Source organism: Schistocerca cancellata, chromosome 1 (genome assembly GCF_023864275.1).
Source record: "Schistocerca cancellata isolate TAMUIC-IGC-003103 chromosome 1, iqSchCanc2.1, whole genome shotgun sequence".
NCBI classification, from domain to species: Eukaryota; Metazoa; Arthropoda; class Insecta; order Orthoptera; family Acrididae; genus Schistocerca; species Schistocerca cancellata.
In genome coordinates, this window is record NC_064626.1 from 573,698,081 (window position 1) to 573,718,044 (window position 19,964).

A 19,964-nucleotide genomic window follows, 5' to 3' on the forward strand; every position below is an offset into this window, starting at 1 on the left:
CAAATGTGGATTCAAGGAAGAGAGATGGGATTAAAAATTGAAATAAAATAGTGATTAAGTAAATAACGAAAATCTACATTTAGGAAAAGGCAGCATGGTTGTTAACCATTTGACTGCAGTGGACAAGTTAACTCGTCATGCTTCTCTGCTCACCAGCTGCTGAGGATGTGTTTAAAAGCGGCTTCTGAGTTTTCATTAAGCACTGTTGTCATTTTTACACATCCCATTCCGCCAACCATCTCACTGCTGCAGATGAGTTACTTCCATATCTTGGAGAATAAAAAAGTTTCAACATATGTGCGTCTTTCCGTGCTACTATCTGCAAAAATCTTCATTTTGACATCTTGAACTGTTTATGAAATATGACACTTGTCTCTCAACAGAGGTAGCAGCATTAGGCAATCAGTACAGCAGTGGCAAAGTGGTGCTCAGCACAGAATGCAGAGAGCTTGTCTGTAACAGTAAAGGGTTAATAGAGGTTAAGTCAGAAAGTTAACAGAATACAAGGATATGCTGGAGAGAATGTTCCCTTTTTCGAAGTTTAGGAAAATTCAGAACTCCTTACCCCTCCTGCCTATGCACCTCTACCTTCTACTCACTTCCAAAATACACAAAAACAAATATCTCGACTATCCCATTGAAACATAATGTAAAGACCACACAAAAACGTTTCATTGCTGGTAGACCAGCACTTCCAACCCATCACATAGAGCTCCCCAATTTACACATAAGATGCTAATCACTTTTTGGAATACTTCAAACCCATTCCTACTCTTCCCACCTGAAACCGTTCTTGACACAATTGATGGGATCTTGCTCTACACTGACACTTAACTTACCTATATCTGCTCAGCCCTAGAACACTGCTTCCCCCAACACCTTCTAGAAAATCTCCAAAATGCCCATGTATTGTCACACTAGTCGCTTTTATCCTTATCCTTAATTACTTCGATGGCCAGACCTACAACCAGAATGTTCATATGTGTGTGAGAACCAAAATGATCATGTCCTGTGCCAATTATTTCATAGGCAGCATCGAAGAGACATTCCTCAACACTTAGAAGCTAAGCCCCCTTGAGCTTGGTATGGATTTGTAGATGATACCTTTGTAGTCTGGACTCATGGTGAACAAGTACTCCACTTTCTGCAACAGCTTAGTTCCTTTTCCCAACTCAGTTGCATGTTTTTGAAAACGAGTGACCACTATGAGGCATACCTTGAATGTTTTGAGTCTCTCAATAACAGTGCATGTTTGAATGATGTCACAATGGCCTTGATGGCATGTTGACAAGACTAATCAGTGGACAGAAATGGTAGAGTTCTACTCATGATTTGGAGCATGGTCCACTCTACTGAAGTGCTCTGAGAATGTATTTTTATTTTTGTCTCCGTTTGACATGTTGCTGTACATAACAATTTTCCGTGGTTGAAAGAGTATTGAGAAAGATAATTCAGGTCATGGGAATGGGTAAAACTTTTTCAATCTGTTTTCTTACATCAGTCTCTTTACAGGTTTTTAGTTTATTCTTTCATTCTCCTTGTCATCGTAATACAATGAAAACAACTAGCTAAAAATATACATACACATAGAAATATAAAAGTATGCTTTATGAGTGTAGGACAGGTGGTCAGCTGAAGTCTTGATGAAGGAACCATCCTAGCATTTTCCAGAAGTGATTTTGGAGAACCTGCATTGGGATAGTTGGACAGTGCAAGTTCCATCCTAACTAATATGTGATCATCTTAACAGCTGCACTGCCTCATTCAGTTGTTCCCAATTGTACAATGTCCTTTGACTCTTTATCACTGCCCACAACAAGGACCACCACTTATGACTCTGAGACAATGAACTTGCTGCTATACCCCTTACATTAACTCCAGTCCTTTCAGAAAACTGACTCCAAACCACTAAATGTGCTACTATTCCCCACATCCATCTTCATGTCCTTCCCTCAGTCTACTTGAAAAAATTGACTGGGCACCCCCTATGATGAGTGAAATGTTGAATTCAAGAGAGTGACAAGTCATTGTTATTACACGAGATCTTGATACATGGTTTTCTTGCAAAAGCATGACAGAATTGTAATGTGGAAAGATGATGTGGTTATCCACTTTTTATTATTAACCACTACTGTGAATCTTCTAAGGTATCTTATGTTGTGTAGTATGTATTACTTCGAAGGATCATTCAAGCTTAGACAGTGGGCACATTGTCACTCCCATAGGGTTACCAGCATAGAAAATTGCCTGCTGAATCATTTGACCATTCATCCACAATCTTGAGACAAATCATTAATGATGTGCCTCACCCTAGACTCCTGTTGTCAACAACACCAACTATTATCAATACCTACAAGTTATAGCTTATTGTTACTCCAAGGGAAATCCTGATAGAACTGTATGCTGCCACTCTGAAGGCAGCTGGTGAGGGGGGTTGTGTTGAACCACATAGTACACAGCTGTCTTCAAGTGATCAATTTGGCCTGCAGGCAGACAAAGATGAAGGAGAAGGCTAGAGCTGTACCGAGGGGATGGAGACATGGGCCACTGACAAAGGTGCAGGCAAATAATGGGGTACAAAAGCTGGTCAAAAAATGAAACAACAAGCAAAGACAGTTTAAGATTTAACTGGGAGAGGTATATAAGCTATCTCTTGCCTACAAGAAGAAGCCTTTCTTTCAGCCTGCAAGTGTAAATGCATGCTGTCGTCACAGTGCCATTTCCACAGTATCATTTTCACTGTGTTATTTCATCGAAGCAGCATCCTATAGAAACAACTACTGCTGAACATACATATGTCATTAACATGGTTTATGTGACAATACTGTATTTGCATCATGCAACTGCCCGCATACACAGCCACTTCATGTTCAACAATGGAGTTCTTGTGGCTATTTCACTAGTTATCATAGGATCTCAAAAGTCAGCCAGTGGATGCTGAAGGAAACACACTATTTGATTGAAGACATCTGATGTTTGCTTATTTCTGCTGATTGAGAACTGCAGCGAGAATGTTTGACCTGGAGTGTTTCGAAGAATTGGATAAACAATAAGTGAAATGAATAACACATTCACATATATAACACCATTTCATATGATTTTAATTTCTTTCCAGGAAACACCTTAAATGTAAGCTCTGGCTCTGATGTGCAAATTATTTTGAGCCAAATAATAGTAGATATTGTCACTTTGCAGCTAGTTAGTGAAGTACCTGCTTCCAAATTACAGGTAAAAGAACTGATAAGAGCATTGACATGGGTTTCCATTTGGATATTTTGAAGGTCTGTTCAAAATATGAGTTACGAGATGCTTATTCAAAGATCGAAACAGCTTTCAGGTATTTATTACAATGGCAGTGACTGCAGCACCCTGTAAACACAGTTTCTGTAAGTAAGTTAAAGATGATGATAAAGTGGTTACAATTGAGTTTGGGTGAAAGCACACTATAAAATTTATCTATCTTGTTGGTAGAATATGACATAGCTGCTAAACATAACTTCTATCTTTTTGGTAGAATATGACAGCTGCTAAACATAACTTTGGTCACTAATGGGTTTGTGTCGCTGAAAGCATGGAATTCCTAAGTAAAATAATTGTGAAGGGGTATTTCCTCACTTTTTATTTTATGCCCTTTCTTCTTTTATTTCTAATTAATTATTATGCACCTTTAACAATTTGTGTGGAAAAAATAAAATCTATATTTAGCACACTGGATTTAACAGCACTGGATCTCACTGAAAGGCAATACTGAACAAAAACTGCATATCAGCATAATACCTGTTTCATACACAAACAATTGAAAGTCCAGGTTGGAATATCAACAGTTATTGAAAGGATAGATTGCTACTCGCTGGAAAAATGGTTCGTTGGGTTGCAGACAGCCACAATGAAAAGACTGTTACACTTTTAGCTTTTGGCCAAAGCAAAAGAGAAACACACATGCATATTCACGCAAGCAAGCACACCTCCCCCCCCCCCCCCCCCCCCACACACACACACACACGACTGCTGTCTCAGGCTGCTCAGGCCAGACTGAAACTGAAATGTGTCAAATGGGAGCAACAATCCATAGTGGAGCAGGGAAGGGGGAAGGATAGCAAGGTACAGGTGGGAGCAGAGGAAATGGTGCTGCATGTCAGAGCAGGCAGGGATGAGAGAGGGCAGACAAGGCTATCTTGCAGTGTCTGAAGACTGTGGGGGAGGTGGAAATAAAAATACATACAGATGTGTACAAGTATGTAGAAAATGTTGTTTGTGCATATTTTTACATATTTACATATATATTTTTACATATTTTTGTGTATTTATATGTATTTGCACATATTTATACATATTTGTGTGTATTTGCACATATTTTTAAGTATTTGTACATATTTTTGCTTGTCTGTACATATTTTTACACATCTTTTTCTATTAACCATCTCCCCCAGCAACTACCTAATGCCTTCATTTGCCTATTTCCACATCATTACCCATTTCCCCAAAGCCATCCCTGCCACAATGGACCCCTGCTCCATCTTTCTGCAACAGTTTGAAAATGGTCCACATATTGTTCCTTAAATGCTGCCTAAACTATGGAATCCCGCCACTGACATAATTGTAAAAATTCTTTTCTCTGGATCCCACTCCTCCTTTTACCATAACCTTCACCTTTTAAGATTCTGTCAGTCCTTGTCCCTCCCAAACATGGTACTGCAAAAACACATCTCCATGGCAACGTGGCACATACATCCCAGAGCCACTTCTGATCCCTCTGCAAGACACTCCTACTGTGACATCACATCACTGAAATTGAATACCATGCACTGTAGCAGCTGCTATCAAGAAAAAGTCATGACTTGTGCGTCATCCAGGATCGCAGGTGGAGTTGAAGAGAAATGGTGGTCACAACAAGAAGCTATCATTCAGAGTGAAAGTGAAGAACTGGGACAACAACCACAGCCAATGAAAACGCTGTGGTTTGAAGACAAGTATAAATAGGTGGTGAAGACTAGGATGGCAAGATTAGAATGACTGAAGAATCCCTCAGACAACATGAAGATAACATACAGAGTGGAAAGAAGACTGGTAGATAGAATCATAAGCAGAAGGAATGAGAGTATGGTAAACAACTATTGAGGCAAATTGAGGAGTCAAGGAAAGCAACCCACTCCTTCTTTCGGCGAACAAGGTTTGTGAGAGGTATTTATAGACAACAAACTTTAATCCTAATGGATGATGATAAAAGAGTGGTTCTTTCAGTGGAGCAGTCAGATCCCTTAGTAAGATATTCTGACAAAGTACTAAATCACTTAGATCAGGTAGAAACAAAAGAACTGGAGAGATTGGAAGGGATAGAAGAAGAAGTTCCTGAACTAACATAGGATGAGATGAAAACCACCCTGGAGGCCCTCAAAAACAATAAGGCTTCAGGCGGTAGTGGCGTCAATATGGAGTTTTTAGCCTTTTTTTTTATTTTAAAGAAGGCTGTCACAAAAGTGCAAAATTATCAAGAGATTTCACTGCTGGAGATAGGATATAAAGTGTACACCACTCTAATGCTAACTTATTAAAACCATTGCTTGGATGGGTTGTAGGCACGTACCAGTGTAGATGTGTCCCTAGACATTTAATAACTGACCACATCTTCATGTTGAGACAATTGATGGAGAAGTTTTATGAATTTATATCCACTGACTTCCAGCAGATCCCTTAGTAAGATATTCTGACAAAGTACTAAATCACTTAGATCAGGTAGAAACAAAAGAACTGGAGAGATTGGAAGGGATAGAAGAAGTAGTTCCTGAACTAACAGCATTAAACTGACAGCCCTCAGGAGGTAATGCAGGAGTTCAGCATACCAGTGAAGTACATTAGGCTGATTGCAGCGTGTTATAGAGGATCAAGTTGCCAAGTACGCTTTGCAAATCAATTGCCAGCACCCTTCACAGTTAAGGATGGGTTGAGATACAACAATCCACAGTTAAGGATGGGTTGAGATACAACAATCCTCTCTCACCAGTTCTGTTTGACATAGCACTGGAAAAGGTGAGACATGCAGTTGGCTGTAAAAGGGTGATAGAGATGGTTGGAATTGATACAATCCCTGCAGTTGCAAATATTGAGATGATTGTGGGTGAAATTCTGTATGAGGTGTCAGCAGATATCTCTTGACTTATGCTAGAAGCGAGCAAACTAGGGTTACTGGTCAAGGATGAGAAAACAAAGTATATGGTAGTCTCTCATCAACAAAATGATATGTTCTCCATCAGTATAGACAGTCATGATTTTGAAAGAGTTGAAAAACTTAAGTACCTGGTGGCAATACTGTCAAATAAAAGTGAGACAGAGAAAGAAATTCAACAAAGAATAAGTGCAAACCGGCTGTACTTCAGTTCAAACCACCTATGCATTGTATCCCAGGAGAGCAAGATACAGCTATGCAAACCACTTGTGCGACCAGTTGTATTGTATGGTTGTGAGACACGGGCAAGTACTCAGACAGTGGAAGAGCACATTTGTGCATTTGAGAGGAAAATGTTAAGGAACCTTTATGGTCCGGTATATAATGCAGAAACTGGAAGGTGAGAAAGAAGACACAATGAAGATCTGTATCAGTGGTTTAAGAAAGCTGATGTTGGGAGAGTGATTGCAAGGAAAAGACTATCGTGGGCAGAACATGTTCTATGAGCAGATGGTGCCCTCCCTTACAGAGTATTTCTACACTAGCCAACTGATAGATGTCTAAGAGATTGTCTGCGAACAAGGTGGAGAGACAGGACCTTAGTGACCCTGGAAGAAGTAGATCCAACAGCCAGCGCTGAAGATGCCCGAGACAGAAGTAAATGAGCAGTCATATGTAATAAATTTCTGTGATGATATTACTAATGTATCATGATTGTGGACTTGATGTGTTAGTCATTTCATTATGTTCTATGTATATCTTGTATTTGTGTATTTTTGTCATCTGCCATGGGCCTAAATGGCCTGTGTGTGTGCAGTAAAAGACGAATGATGATGATGCACTCCAGCACTTCCAAGAGCACTCGAGAGACAACTTCTGTAAGTTACACAGCCTGCTGACATCCTACTGCCACCTTGGGGCACCACTATCTAACCCACATTATACCCAGAGTGTTCCTCCTTGTCAATCCTCTCCCTCCAGCCAATGCCAACCTAATCTCTGTCTCTTCCATTTCATACCACCATCCAACCGTGATCCTGCCCTCCACCTTCACCTAACCACCCCTAGCCACCTTCCAGGAATTTTTTGCCTTCAACTTGACCACATCATCCTTCCTCATGTTCCTTCCTAAGAACAACAATATCATCCAAAGAGAAAAGTGCTATACACCGTCTCAAAACAGCTCCTGACCTAATGATCCTGCCTGCAGACAAAGGTTCCACCACTGTTGTAATGAATTGCAGTGACTACCCGGCAGTAGACCTCTGTCAATTTCCTGATTCCTTCACCTATAAATTCAATCAGATTTGATCCCTTCCCAAAAGTCCAACATAACCTCCAATCCCTGCTTAGAGTCTTAGGCCCTTACCAGAATCTCTCCCCTGAATCCATTTCCCTCCTCAACTCCATCACACCCACACACCCAACTTCTACATGCTCCCCAAAATCCACAAACCCAACAATCCTGGTCACACTATTTTAGCTCATTACTGTGCCCCCATTGAAAGAATTTTGGCTTTCATTGACCCATAACTCCAACCTATTGCCAGTAATCTAGCTTCCTGTGTAAAAGGTACAAACCACTTCTTTCACCAGATCTCCACTGTTCCCACCCCTTTACCTCTTGGATCCCTACTCATAACTGTTGATCCCATTTGCCAATACACCAACATCCATCATGACTATAGTCTTGCCACTACTGAACACTGTCACTCCCAACGTCCTTCAGACTCCAAACCCACTATCTCATTTCTCACACACATCTACATCTACATCTACATGGATACTCTGCAAATCACATTTAAGTGCATGGCAGAGGGTTCATCGAACCACCTTCACAATCCTCTTATGATTCCAGTCTCGTATAACATGTGGAAAGAATGAACACCTATATCTTTCTGTACGAGCTGTGATTTCCCTTATTTTATCATGGTGATTGTTTCTCCCTATGCAGGTCGGTGTCAACAAAATATTTTTGCATTTGGAGGAGAAAGTTGGTTATTGGAATTTTGTGAGAAGATTCCATAGCAACGAAAAACACCTTCTTTTAATGATGTCCAGCCCAAATCCTGTATCATTTCAGTGACGTTCTGTCCCACATTTTGCGATAATACAAAATGTACTGCACTTTGAACTTTTTTGATGTACTTCGTCTGTCCTATCTGGTAAGGATCGCACACTGCACAGCAGTATTCTAAAAGAGGATGGACAAGCATAGTGTAGGCAGCCTCCGTAGTAGATCTGTTACATTTTCTGAGTGTCCTGCCAATAAAACGCAGTCTTTGGTTAGCCTTCCCCACAACATTTTCTGTGTGTTCCTTCCAATTTAAGTTGTTTGTAATTGTAATTCCTAGGTATTTAGTCGAATTTATGGCCTTTATATTTGACTGTTTTATCGTGTTATTGAACTTTAATGGGTTCCTTTTAGCACTCGTGTGGATGAGCTCACACTTTTCATTAATTAAGGTCAACTGCCAATTTTTGCACCATTCAGATATCTTTTCTAAATCTTTTTGCAATTTGTTTTGATCTTCTGATGACTTTGTTAGTCGATAAATGACAGCGCCATCTGCTAACAACCTAAGACGACTGCCCATATTGTCTTCCAAATCATTGTATAGATAAGGACCAGCAAAGGGCCTATAACACTACCTTGGGGAACACCAGAAATCACTTCTGTTTTACTCAGTGACTTTCCGTCAATTACTACAAACTGTGACCTCTCTGACAGGAAGTCACTAATCCAGTCACGTAACTGAGATGATATTCCATAAGCACGCAATTTCACTATAAGCCACTTGTGTGGTACAGTGTCAAAAGCCTTCTGGATATCCAGAAATATGGAATCAATCTGAAATCCCTTGTCAGTAGCACTCAACACTTCATGTGAATAAAGAGCTAGTTGTGTTTCACAAGAACGATGTTTTCTAAACCCATGTTGACTGTGTGTCAATAGACCATTTTCTTTGAGGTAATTCATAATGTTCGAACACAATATATGTTCCAGAAGCCTGCTGCATATTGAGGTTAATGATATGGGCCTGTAATTAAGTGAATTATTCCAGCTATCTTTCTTGAATATTCGTGTGACCTGTGCAACTTTCCAGTCTTTGGGTACGGATCTTTCATCGAACGAACGGTTGTATATGATTGTCAAGTATGGAGCTAATGCATCAGCATACTCTGAAAGGAACCTAATTGATATACAGTCTGGACCGAAAGACTTACTTTTATTAAGTGATTTTAGTTGCTTCACTACTCTGAGGATATCTACTTCTACATTACTCATGCTGGCAGCTGTTCTTGATCCAAATTCAGGAATATTTACTTTGTCGTCTTTTTTGAAGGCATTTCGGAAGGCTGTGTTCAGTAACTCTGCTTTGGCAGCCCTGTCTTCGATAGTATCTCCATTGCTATTGTGAGAGAATGGATTGATTGTTTCTTGTTGCTAACATACTTCACATACAACCAGTATCTCTTTGGATTTTCTGCCAGGTTTCGAGGCAAAGTTTCGTTGTGGAAACTGTTATAAGCGTGTCGCATTGAAGTCCGCACTAAATTTCGAGCTTCTGTAAAAGATCGCCGGTCTTGGGGATTTTGCATCTGTTTAAATTTGGCATGTTTGTTTCATTGTTTCTGCAGCAGTGTTCTGACCCATTTTGTGTACCAAGGAGGATCAGCTCCGTCGTTTGTTAATTTATTTGGTATAAATCTCTCAATTGCTGCCAATACTATTTCTCTGAATTCAAGCCACAGCTGGTCTACACTTACATCCTTAATTTGAAGGGAGTGGAGATTGTCTCTCTAGAAGGCATCAAGTGAATTTTTATCTGCTTTTTTGAATAGGTATATTTCTCGCTTATTTTTGGAGTATTTCGGGGTTACAATATTCAGTCTCACTACGAGAACCCTGTGTTCACTAATCCCTGTATCCATTTTGATGCTTGTTATTAACTCAGGATTATTTGTTGCTAAGAGGTCAAGTGTGTTTTCACAACCGTTTACTATTCGTGTGGACTCATGAACTAACTGCTTTAAATAATTTTCAGAGAATGCGTTTAGCACAATTTCAGATGATGTTTTATGCATACCTCCGGAATTAAACATCTATTTTTGCCAACACATTGAGAGTAAATGAAAGTCACCACCAACTGTAATCGCATGAGTCAGGTACTTGTTTGAAATCAAACTCAAGTTTTCTTTGAACCTTTCAGCAACTGTATCATCTGAATTGGAAGATTGGTAAAAGGATCCAATTATTATTTTATTCCGGTTGCCAACAATGACCTCTGCCATACTAACTCACAGGAACTATCTACTTCAATTTTGGGACAAGATAAAAACTACTTCTAACAGCAACAAACACGCCACGGCCAACCGTGTTTACCTATCCTTTTGGAACACAGTTAAGTTCTTCACAAAAATTTCGGCTGAAGTTACCTCTGGCTTTAGCCAGCTTTCAGTGCCTGTAATGATTTGAGCATCAGTGCTATCTACTAGCACTTGGAGCTCTGGTACTTTCCCAACGCATCTACGACAGTTTACAACTGTTATATCGATGGTTCCTGTACCTATGTTCTTCCTGTGTTCGGCCTGCACCCTTTGTGGCTGAAGCCCATCTTCTGTTTTCCCGAGACCCTCTAACCTAAAAAACCGCCCAGTCCATGCCACACAGCCCCTGCTACCCACGTAGCCACCTCCTACATATAGTGGACACCTGATCTATTCAGCAGAACCCAAAACCCAACCACCCTTTGACGCAAGTTGAGGAATCTGCGGCCTACACGGTCACAGAACTATCTGAGCCTGTGATTCAGACCCTCCACTCGGCTCTATACCAGATGTCCGCAATCGGTCCTGTTGACTATGCTGCAAATGGTCAGCTCTGCTTTCATCTTGGAAGCAAGACTGGCAGCTTTTACCACTTCTGTTAGCCACTCGAAACCAGAGAGAATCTCTTCTGGTCCAAAGTGACACACATCATTGGTACCAACATGAGCCACCACCTGAAGTTGGCTACACCCTGTGCTCTTCATGGCATTTGAGAGGACCCGTTCCACATCTGGAATGTCTCCACCTGGTATGCACACGGAGTGCACATCGGTTTTCTTTCCCTTCTTGGCAGCCATGTCCCTAAGGGGCCTCAGAACATGCCTAACGTTGGAGCTCCCATCTATCAACAGTCTCACCCTCTGTGATTGTCCGGATCTTGCAGGCTGAGAGGTTTCTTGTGAAATAGGACAGGTGACAACATCTGGCTCAGCGACAGCGTCAGCCACAGGCAGCTTCTGGAACCTGTTTGTTAGACAAACTGGGGAGGCCTTACGTGCGTCTGCCTGGGAAGTCTTTTGCTGCCTGATATGCCCTGGGGGCAACCTCCCACTTGACCACAGGTGAAGGGTCAATCTCAGTGCCAGCAGTAACTGGGCTGTCCACCGGTGAGGACCGATTGAGGACTTGGCCGTGCTGGACATCCGTTGGATCCCCACGGCCGGCCCATAACAGTGGTGCCCATCCACTGCAGCCTCAAGCTGTGTAATCGAAGCCATCACAGCCTGAAGTGAAGCTGAGAGTGAAGTGTCACCAACTCAGCTCCCATCCGCACACAACAATCACAGTCCCTGTCCGTACTAAAGACATTGGAAAACTAAACTATGCAGAGAAACAGACTATCGGCACGTACTGAGCAACTCTACTGTAGACCCTGACAAAAACGCAGGAACTGTGTCTAATAAATTAGATTTACACGCAGAGATTCAAAAAACTAACTACCGAAGCACTCAGGTGAAACTAAATAATTCGCTTCTGATTAGGAACTTGTAATGTATCACAAAATCAATTTACTTTCCGATGCAAACAAAAATGCGAGACCTGTGGCTATTAGGTATTAAATAAACACAAGAAACTAAACTATTAAAGCACACAGATGATGATATAAAATTCACTCCTGGTTAGGAACTCGTAAAAGGCACAGAATCGGTTACTTCCCTGTTGCTGCTTGTGTCGCGGTCAGCTGCTGCTGCTGCCTGACTGTCACCTTCTGAACTATAACACACAACTACTTCTCCTTTGGATGGAAGGCATACAAACAAATCCTTTCACAGCCATGAGCTCCCACATGGTATCCTCCTATGCCAACCTGTTTATGGGCTATCTAGAGTAAATCTTCCTAGACTCCCAAAACCTCAAACTCCTTGTCTAGTTCAGGTTCATTGATGATATCATTATGATCTGGACTCAGGACCAGGATGCCTTATCCTCTGTCCTTCAGAACCTCAACATCTTTTCCGTCATCCATTTCACTTTCTCCTTCTCAACATTGTGTGCCAGCTTCCTGGGTGTTGACCACCTCCACTCTGATGGCTCCATCCACACCTGTATCCACATCCACCAAGAGTACATGCATTCCAACAGTTGCCATCTCTTCTGCACCAAAAAATCCTCCCATGGTCTAGTCACCAGGGAACGATGTAATTGCAGTGATGGAAGCTTCCTTGTCTAGTATGCCAATCATCTCACAAAGGCCTTCACAGACAGGCAAATCCCCCATATCTAGTCAGCAAACAAATTTCCTGTGCCATAGCCTACACACTCCAAATCCTCCCACCAGCTCTAAGAACCAGCTACAAAAGAGCAACCCCCAGGGCACGTACCTCTTTTATATTTGCTTGGCTACCATGGGCCTCCAATCTTTGCAGCACTGCTTCCCTTTCCATGCTGCAGGTCTATTCTTCCACTACCCACTAAAACTCAGCATGCTACCCATTTCATAGTGGAGTGAGGTGTCAGCAAGTCCCTGCTTGGTGGTAGCCTTTGGCCACGCAGGGATCGCACTATTGGTGCCTAAGCTGTAAATTTGCTGTGTTTATCAAGGAGTATGTGCCCATCGTGACTGGGGTACAAGGACTCTGAGCAATGGATTACTGGCCAGTTAGATGTTGCTGAGGCTGTATGATGCCCATGGGGGAGAGACCCCATTTGGATTGGGTGGCACGATGACAGATAACTTGCATATGAAGTGGATGGAGCTTCCTCCCACTGGTGGTCATGTGGCCCCAGCCATCTCTTCAAAAGGGGAAAAAAATCTTGTTCAACACAGAGAGATATGGCCACAGACTGTTTCCTTTCCTGACTGTGCTGTGGGAGGAACACAGGGCTAAGCAACAAGCAGAGAAATACTCCCCACAGTACCTGGTTTGTTCAAGGACAGATAGGGATTCTATTTTGGTCATAAAGTCTTTATTCTTTGTAGAGAATATAGAGGACAAGTTTAGGAAAATTGCAGCCATCTCCAAAATTAAGAGTGAGTCAGTTTTGATTAAACCCTGCTCAGTCAGGGGCGTTGCTCACTTGTGACAAGCCGGGTGACATCTGGTGACTATTACTCCCCATAATAGTCTAAATGTGGTTCAAGGCATTATTTTCCATTGCCACAGCTCTTGCAGTCTGATAGTGAGTTGTGTGCTGACTTGGAGCAACAGGGTGTACACTTTGTCCTTTGTGTTCATATGTAGTCAAAGGACAGGAAGGTTGCCCTCAGGGTCTTCATCTTCACCTATGAGGGCATGTAAAGGTCAAAGTGATGGTATACTGATGTAGAATGAAACTGTATATTCCTCTGCCCCTCCCCCCTCCTCCCCCCATGCTGTGCTTCAAGTGTATCAGATATGAAATTCGGGCACATGTCTTTGGGTTGCGACACTAGCCCAGCCTGTAGGGATTGTGGATGACCGTTGCATGCGAACAGTCCTTGTACCCCTTCCTCTGTCTGCATCAGCTGTGGAGACCACCATTCTTCCTGCTCACCAGACTGCTCCATCTTTCAGAAAGAGAGAAAAAAATACAGGAATATAAATCTCTGAACAGGCTAACATACCAAGAGCCTGTTTCTACATCATGCATGGATGACAGTGATGTATTCTACAGCTATGATGATGTCACCCTCTCTGATGACAATACCCTTGCCCATTATGCCATGGCTGCTCGACTGTGCCTGCCCCCCTGAAGATTGGGGGCTCTCCTCCTGCTGCTTCCCCCACATCCACTTTGGGAGCAATGGCTCCCCACTTGCTGCGGTCGTCAATCCCCATACCCTAGCTGGAGACACATCATCCTCGTGTGGCTTCTAATGCCAGGAAGGAGCCCTTTGCGACACTCCCCTCAATGGTTTCTGCACTAGAGGTTCATGGTTTTCTTCAGCACCTGAACCTAATTCAGAGAAGCCCTCTCCTGGTCATTTTAACCCCTAAAGAGAAGAAGATAAAAATAAGTCTTTCAAGAAGAAGGAGATTCCAGTGGCCCCCGCACCACCAGACCTCACATGTTCTGCTTCCGTGGCCAAGCTGGAGATCCCGTGGTCTCCGAGACTCCACATCAGACCACACAATATATCTCAGAACCTATATGTGTTGATACCATAATCTCTCAACCAGTGGCAGCAGGTGATCAATGCCCTCACACTATACTGACAGCAAGATACTCCAGTGGAACTGTAGCCGTTTTTTCCACCACCTGGCTGAGCTGTGATATCTCTTAAGCTCGTCCCTAGCTTTTTGCATTGCCCTTCAGGAAACTGGGTTTACAGCAACACAGACCTCTGCCCTTGTGGCTGCAGGGATATTTTAAGACTCACACCGACTGTGAGAGGGTGTTGGGTGGAGTTTGCACATATGTTCTGGATTTCATATATAGTGCACTTTTTTATACAATATTTAAAGGTGTGGCTGTTTGGATAAGGCATCTCAGGATTTTATCTCTCTCCTGGTGATGAAGTGTCTCAGAACACATTGTCTGCATTGGTTTCTCAGCCCTCACACCTTTCCTAATCTTGGATGACTCCAGTGCCCATAACACTTTGTGGGGTGGAACCATGATCACTGGCTGCGGTAAAGACATCAAAAACTTACTGGCAGATCTTGACCCTTGTCCCCTAAATACTGGTGCCCCCATACACTAAAGTGTGCCACATGGAACTTACTCAACAATTGATCTTCCTGTTTGCAGCCCTGATCTTCTCCCATCCATCCACTGGCAGTGATCACTTCTCAGTCTTCCTGTCCCTCCCTCAACATAATTCCCCAGGACACCCGTGCAGATGGACTCTCAATAATTCCAACTCCAATGCTTTCACCTCCACAATCATTCTTAGTTCCCCACTACATGGAGGTATTGACACAGCTGTCCAGAGTGAATACCAGCCATTCTATCAGCAGTAGACTTAGTGATACCCTATTCTTCAGGGTCTGCCCACCAGAAGACAGTACCTTGGATCACCAAGACCATTACAGATCGCAGGCTGGCTCTCCAGCACCATAATCGGCATCCATCGATGGAGCACCTCATTGCCTTTAAATGGCTCCGTGCCTGGGTCCGCAACCTAATACAATGATGGAAGCAAGAATGCTAGGAATGAAAAATTTCAGCCATTGGACCATGTACCACTCCTTTGCAGCTTTGGGTGAAGATCAGACACATCTACAAATACCAGTCCTCTGCAGGTGTATTTGCTTGAAAGGAACTGGCTTCACTGATCCAGACGCTGTCACCGAACATTTTGCTCTGCATGACGCTTGCGCGTCTGCATCTTAGAACTGTCATCCTTTCTTTCTTGTCCTCAAATAGTGGATGAAGTGAATACACTTGTTCTTCACTGCACGCCACCTGGAGCCATGGAGCCATATAATGTCTCAAACAATAAGTGGGAATTCTTCAATGCCCTAACCTTTAGCCCTGCTCAAACTCTTATCGGTGGATTGTCAGTATCATCCCCTTACCATCTTCAACCATATCTGGAACAGTGGTGAGTTCTCATCTCAGTGGTGAGAAAGCATCACCATTCCAGTATTGAAACGGGGTAAGCAGCCCCTAGAGGTGGACAGCTATCGACCAGTTAGTCTCACCAGTGTCCTCTGTAGTTGCTTGAATGTGTGGTGAGCTGGTGTCTGTGTTGGCTCCTTGAGTCTTTGGGCCTTGTGGCTCCATCCCAGGATGGTGGTTCAGAACCTCTCATGCATCATACTGCTGGATTCAAGTTGGTGCTTCCGACAGTACCCCCCATATCCAAGAGAGTGAGGTCCTGCAAGGCTGTGTATTGAGTATCTCTTTCTTTCTGTTGCCCATCAGTGGTCTTGCTGCAGCTGTGGATCTTTAATCTCTCCCTCCTTGTATGCTGACGAGTTTTGCTTTTACTCTTGCCCCACGAGTATGGGTATTTGTGAACACCGACTGCAGGGCGCCATTTGAAAGGCGTCCTCACCAGTGGCATTCAGATTTTTGGCCGCAAAGATTTACATCATGCACCTCTGTCAACATCATACTGTTCATCCATGACCAGAACTTTACCTCCATGGCCAGTTACTCAATGTGGTGGAAACTTATTGCTTTTTGGCACTGGTCTCTGATGCCCAGTTGACATGGCTTCCCCATCTTCGCCAACTTAAGCAAAGGTGCTGGCTACGTCTGAATACACTTTGCTGTATTAGTAACACCAGCTAGAGTGCAGACAGCTTTTCTCTGCTGTGAGTTTACAAAGCACTGATCCTGTCCCAGTTTGATTATTGGAGTCTGATGTATAGTTCAGCATCGCCCTCAGCATTGCGGTCACTGGACCTGATACACTACTGTCAGCTCCAACTTTCTACTGCAGCCTTTCGAACTAGCCCTGTGAACAGCCTACATGTGGACACTGGGTTCCCTCTGCTACCCGTCAGACTCCAACAACAGCTATTCAGTTATCTATATTTGTTCACAGCTCCCCTAAGCGTCTGGACTACTGAGTCCTTTTTCCTAGTAGGGAGATCTACATCCCACAATGTAGACTGAGAACTGAAGTCACAGTTGTAGCTCAACTACAGTGTCTCTGCCCTGAACTCTAACTTCCCCCACTATCACCTCTTGCCAGGGAGCAATCGTGTCATCCCCATGGTACATACTGCAACCTCTGATCTGTTTTCATTTGTCCTTCGGATCAAAAGATTCAGTTGACCACATGGTTTTTTGCTGCCTGTTTCTTGCTGCCCTTGATGCATTTCCGTCTTCAGAAGTGGTATACACTGATGGTCAGTGGACAAACCAGTTTTGCATGCACATGTGCAAGGCTTAGTGAATTATATTCCCTGCCAAATGGTGGATATATTGTGTTCACTGCTGGACTGGTGGCCATCAAACAAACCCTTCTTGCACCAGTAATAAGCTTCTAATCTACAGCAACTCTCTGAGCAGCCTTAAGTCTATAGACTCATGCTACACTCATCCCGACTATCCGTCCGCCGCTCGTGGTCTCGCGGTAGCGTTCTCGCTTCCCGAGCACGGGGTCCCGGGTTCGATTCCCGGCGGGGTCAGGGATTTTCACCTGCCTCGAGATGACTGGGTGTTTGTGTTGTCCTCATCATTTCATCATCATCCAGGAAAGTGGCTAAATTGGACTGAGCAAAGGTTGGGTAATTGTACGGGCGCTGATAACCACGCCGTTGAGCGCCCCACAAACCAAACATCATCATCATCATCATCCCGACTATCCACGATCTCTTTCTGACCGCGATCAAGCTGAACAGCCAGTCATCTTTGTTTGAACCCTTGGACATACTGGGATGTCAGGGAATGAACATGCTGATCAATTAACAGTGTTGGCTACCAGAATGCCAGTTTTGGGAATGGGAGTCCCAGAACAGGTCCTTCAGTGGACTCTACGCCATCAGTTGTTGAAGACTCGGAACTCAGAATGGTCCGCCCTGGACTCTCTAAACAAACTGAGGGCAATAAAGGAGATCACGAACATGTGGCAGTCTTCCCTTCACACTTCACAAAGGGAATCCACCATCCTTTATTGCCTATCCATTGGCCACACTTAGCCGACCTGTGACCACATTCTCCAATGTGAGGACCCACCTTACTGCTGATTTGGTGCCTGCCTGACTGTGGCCCACATTGTACTAGATTGTCCAAATTTGTCTGCTTTGTGGTGATATCTTGAACATACTGACATGCAATCTCCTGTGCTAGTGGACACTGCCAAAGCCCCTGACCTGGTTTTATGTTTCATCCACAAAGAAGATTTATACTCTTTTCTGTGAGGTGGAGCACTTTGGCCTTTTGACTACCTGAGTGCTTGGAAGTGCACCCCTCACTGGCTCTGGCCCAAGGGACCCTTGGTGGCCCTTGCTCAATGGTCTGGCCTGTTTCCTACCCTTCACACCTTTTCATTCTCTTTAGTCTTTTATATTTGCTGTTTTTAATGTTTTGTACTTCCTAAAATCTTGTCTTCTCCTCAGTGCTTCTTGTTTTGATGGGGTAATGGTGGGTGAGGCAGTGCTGATCAGATGGGGAGAGGGTGCATCTACCATTGCATACCATACCCCATGGAACCCAACTGAATTCTGGGCAAAATGACTCACCCACCTTACTTCCTCTCACTCATCTCCTGCTTCTCCTTTCTTTTACTTCTGTCTAATTGTACCTTGCTTACAATTGGGCTTCCCTGGAGTTTCCTTTTGTATCCTTCCTCTGAGGATTATTCCTGGTTCAATAAGTGTAGGTTGAAGGCCTCGCAATTTGGTCCCTTTAACTCCAAAAAACCAGACAACCAACAAAGGAGTGCCCTTCTGGTCAACTAATACCATATTTTATGCCAGCTCTACTGTGAATTATTGTTTGAACAAGGAAATGTGGCAATGAATGTCAGTTGCTTCCATTGCACAATGAATTCTGAGAAGACTTCTGTCACTGTTTAATAACTGCATTTTTGGTGGAAACTTCATCTTTAACGCAATTGACCACAAAGGCCATTATTTGAATGATACAGTGAAGAATACAACATTGGTAGCCAAATTTTTTTTATTTTACCATAGCATTGTCAAAGCTCACATTTTTTAGTCAGATTGCTGGCTAAATAGTCACTTTAATACTCCATCCACTGCTTTCCTTCTTTCTTTCTTTATTCTGCATCTCCTATCCCCCCTCTGCTGTGACATTTGGGGCTTCTTTTTCTCTCTTCTTCCTCCCCGTGTGCTCCAGAAATCCAGCCCATGTGTCTGATGTGTAGAAGGTGACTGGGTAACAAGTAATTCCCAGCCCTGGGTTGACAGGTAGGGTTCACACATATCCCCTGCTACAGGCCAGGCCCAGGGGGGGATGATTGCCTGAGCTGTTACCTTCCAAAATTGCCAATTGGTCTTTCTGTCAGGAGTTCGGCAGATGTGACTCGAGTTGTGAACAATCACCTAAATTGGGTTAGTCCCCTTGTGAGTGGGCCCCCAACTGGTAGGAGCATGCCATTGGACATGCTGGCAATCCTGGGGTGATTTTCTTGCATTGAGCCAATCAGCAACTCAGAAAATGTCTGCTAAATGCAAATGGAATGAGGCTAAAGATTCCAAGACTCTCCCAGCTGCACCTCAATTCTTCATGTACTGAAGAAGGTCAGTCATTTGCTACAGTTATTCCATTTATTATTCAGAAAGGTGTTGACGCATCACGGTCAGACTGTACATTCCGAACCTGACATGTTGCTACCAGTGTCAGTGTGTTACAACCACACTTGGATGACCTGTCAAAACCCAGCAAAATGTGTTACTTGTGGTAGGGATGCTCGTGAGGGTGATTGCCCACCTCCCTTGCCCCGCTGTATCAATTGCTGTGGTGACCATGGAGTCGCCTCCTGAGAATGTCCTGTGCATCTTGTTGAGTGAGCCGTCCAGGAGATCTGAATGAAGGAAAAAGTGCTTTACCCTGTCGCTCGCAAGTTGTTGGCTAGTCAAAAGCCCTGCATTTTATCATCTGGCACTTGGAGTACTGTTCTCACTAT

General features: G+C 43.4%; 1 protein-coding gene across 3 annotated transcripts in view; it reads left to right on the forward strand.

Annotated features, from left to right (window-relative positions):
* LOC126181702 (tRNA (guanine(10)-N2)-methyltransferase homolog) overlaps window positions 1-19,964 on the forward strand; it is a 178,484-nt gene that overhangs the window by 53,257 nt on the left and 105,263 nt on the right. The window lies entirely within an intron of this gene.